General features: G+C 28.7%; 1 long non-coding RNA gene across 1 annotated transcript; it reads right to left on the reverse strand.

Annotated features, from left to right (window-relative positions):
- Nucleotides 1-720: 720 nt before the first annotated feature.
- On the reverse strand, nt 721-2,277 carry LOC111642619. The gene is made up of 3 exons (XR_002759579.1): nt 2,203-2,277; nt 2,044-2,127; nt 721-803 (listed from the first exon to the last, which is right to left on the reverse strand). It is a non-coding gene; the product is annotated as an uncharacterized LOC111642619 (long non-coding RNA).
- Nucleotides 2,278-4,022: the final 1,745 nt, after the last annotated feature.

Consider the following 4,022-nt stretch of genomic DNA (forward strand, 5'->3'; position numbering starts at 1 on the left):
AAGTACAGTAGAGCCTCGATTATCCGACTCAATTGGGGACTGGGGTTGGTCGGATAATTGAAAAGTTGGATAACCGAAAAGTATGAAAAAATCCATTATTAGTGTAGTATATTATTATACCCATGTAATTAGTATATTAGTATATCGCTATTAACCTACTTTGCGTTGAATTTTCATCTATGTTAAGCCTAACAAAATTTTTTTAAATAATAATCATTGCTATTGTATCGTTAAAAATTAGAAAGTTAAGCCTCGTTTAAACACTGGCTCCCTTTCATGGTCGATCCAGTGTTGCCAGCTAAAACACGTAAAAATAACATTAAAGTAGCCAAGACATAGCCAAATATTGTAGCGCCACATCAATAGTGGACGTTTTCAAATTTGCCGACTAGGACGGTCGGTTAACCGAGGGGTCGGTTGATAGGGATTCGGATAATCGAGGCTTTACTGTATTTGTTTTCTTTTTCTGTCTATCACACTGCTTGACGTGTGTTACGAATACAAATAGATAAACTTTTTGAATTATATTTAACAATCATCAAACATTAGATCACATTATAAAATTCAATTTATTATGCAAATTTATAATATAAATTTATATAGAGAAATTTTTTACATATTATAAAAATAACGATTATACAATTATTTATACAAATTTAAAATTATACACAAAATTTTTTTTATTAATTAAAACTATACAAGTGAATTTTTCTGTTATTTTTTTTTTAATGAAGTAAAGAATGAAATGAGGAAAGTGAAGAAATCGATTTCTGTTGTCTTTTTTCTACTTGTTCAAAGCACCGCTGAAAAAATAAAATAAAGTAAATATAAGTAAATTATAATTGTTTACAAATATAATAATTCATATCTATGTATATAATAGAGACGAGTTGATAATAATAATAAGAGCAGAGCCCGAACAGTTAGGAGTTGAAAGCTGAAATTTGGTACGCAGAGTACGTCACGAAAACGCACATTAAGAATGGATTTTTCGAAATTCCACCCGGGGGGGGAGAGAGACAGGATTACGCTTAACCCTTCCATCAGCAATAGAAGTGTTAAGTAACAATGAAAGTGTTAACAATGGACGTGTCAACAATGGAAGTGTTACGTAACAATATAATTGTTAAGATAAAGTGCAGTTTTTTTTTCGTTTTTGCTGAAAATCGAAGATATTTTTCGACCCATCTAAAAATTCTCTAATTAGTGTGGAAACGGGTAACCCAATTCTTGCATTCTGTGAAAACGGCTAAGGTTGACTATAACATAATAATCTTAATCTTTGCTACCGTTACCTTTGCCCGATCAACGCCGGTCCTACCTGCTAGTTGTATAATAAAAAGATTAATTATATCTTCATTTTAATTATGTAAAGAAAATTTTATGTTTTATATCTGTTATCAGTTTGCTTAAAATAAAATGTTGTTAAAAAATTCTGATAAATTTTACCTCAAACAGCCGTAAGTACTTTCATATATACATTTAAGTACAGTACATATCAGTTGTATATATTTATTATCTATTTATTAATATAAATTTAAAAAAACAAATTCTTTGGCTTAACGTTACTGACTTACATTTACCCGTATTAATTTTTTATGTGTTTACGAATAATGTAAAAAAAAAAAACATTTAAAAAGTGCAGTGGCCTATTTTCAATGTTTCGTCGATAATATCGAATTAAACTGCTGACAAATATCATGAATTATAAGCATAATTAATTATAACTTTATTAAATAATTTTCCAATTACAAGATAATTAGTTTTTTAATATATTTAATGCTAGATTGGCAAAGCAACCTCTAACAAATCATAAAGACAATAAAAAACAACAAACAAAACCATTTACCTTCCTATAACACTGTTGATAATTCTGTTTTATATGAATTCCATGTTGTATGAGTCACTTAGATTTTACGAATACGTGTGCCTGCTGTGAACGGCTCACGTATTTGTAAAATCTTAGTGACTCGTACAACATGGAATTCATATAAAACGGAATAATCAACGGTGTTATAGGGGGGTCGACTGTTAAATACTTACAGTGTAAGTGGGATAGGTTCTCGGATTGTCAAAACTGAAAGCGTAGAGAGCGGAAGCAAAACATTTTATAAATTTCCCGTATTCCTATCAACATAAAAATGTTATAAGTTAAGAAGTTAATAATAATTATTATAACGTTAAACAGTTTAGAAAAATTACTTGAGGTGACGTTTGTCTGATTTTACAAATGTATTTAGCAGTGTCTTCAGCTGTTTGGACAAATTTCTGCTGTTGTGCACAGTTTTTAAAGAATTCAATTTCCTAAATATTAAACAAGAATAAATTAATGCTAGAAAGATTTCTTTTATCATAAAACTTTTTCGAAACTCGAAAAGCTTACCGATTGTGCTGTATTTTCGCTCAAGCAAAAGAAAAAGTTTCTTTGTGCCTCCTCACTCAAATCTAATTTGAAAAAGAAAGAAACACGGAGAAAAATAATTAAAGACATAATTTTTTCGAATATTATCAAAACGTTTAAAAATTTAAACAAAATGCTAACCTAGTATTAACACATAAGAATACCTACCGAAAGTTAATCGTATGTTACCAACACTCACCACAGTAACGTCCGATGTCCTGTACCATCTGCGAAAATGGATCCGCGGGTCTAACACTGGAATCTTGCCAGCAAATAATTGCAGAAAAAGTAACGATAAGTAGGAATAACTTCAGCGCGAGCTTCATATTATTCGATTTTCTTTATTCTTGTAACAGTTTTCTATGTTGGGTGGGTATTTATAATTATCTTATCAGGTGACAGAAGCGCGTGTTCTAATATCTTACTAGGAAAATTTAAATTCTACAATACCTATAATTAAATTTTGCCAGTTAGTATGAAAAACGTAATTTATTTATATACGAAGTGGTTAAGGAAAAATGTTATTTTTCTGTACAGTTAGAAAAATATAAACAAAAAATTTAATATAATAAGAAAATAATAAGTAAATAACAAAAAGCAGCATCTTTAATTATTCATTCATCAGACAGAATCATTTATGAATGATTCTGTCTGATGTATTTTTATTTGTCACACATGCTGTTTTTTATTGCTCATAACTTATTTATTTATTTATTATAAAAATAAAAACTTTTCTGTAAAATATTCATTTATAATGAAATTAATATAAAACAATTATAAAGATAGAAAATGTTTGTTTGATATTAAAATAGAAAATCTATAATAAGCATACAAAGCTCGTACGGACGAGTTCAAGGTATTCACGTCAGGTGACTGATCCCATTAATTAATTTCCTGTGTGATCTGGTGTATTTATCACATCTCGTTCGCGTAGGTTTAGATTAGAAAATTTATATCTCTAAAATTACTTTTATTACTTTTTTTCATGTACTTATTGAGAAATGCAGCCGAAATTAAATATTTAATAAATAAGATTATACGCAATGGGTTATAAAATATTAAAACGTAATTTTAAGGTATGTAAATGCTATACGGAACACCGAATATCTTCATTTATTTTTTGCAGACTGTTTTTTGTATTTGTAAATTAGGTTGAAGTTGATATGATAATTATCAAATTATAAGTAGATAAATCACTGAACTTACAAGGGAACTGTCGGAGTGGCATCTAATAAATTTTAATAAAATTTAGTTAATAGTTACGTTAAAAGTATACAAACTCTATATTAAATTTGTAGTATTCACTAAAAGAGTTAATCAGAGTTATTAGCAATCAAATGTCGTACTATTTTATATGCGGATTTTTAAAAGTGAAAGGGTCGCGGAGGAAGACGGCGATATTACATTTAGAATAAATTCTGGAATTTTCGAAAATGGGAGAAGAATTAATAACATTTAGTTAATAATTATGTTAAAAGCATGCAATCTCTATATTAAATCTGTAGTACTTACTAAAAGTATTAATCAGGATTAATAACTATTAAATGTCGTACTATTTTATAGTAGTTTAATACGAATATGCAGATTTTTAGTAGTGAAAGGGTCGCGGAGGAAGGCGGCG

This window comes from Centruroides sculpturatus, unplaced genomic scaffold, assembly GCF_000671375.1.
Source record: "Centruroides sculpturatus isolate CEXI.00-Female unplaced genomic scaffold, Cexi_2.0 scaffold1598, whole genome shotgun sequence".
Classification (NCBI taxonomy): Eukaryota; Metazoa; Arthropoda; class Arachnida; order Scorpiones; family Buthidae; genus Centruroides; species Centruroides sculpturatus.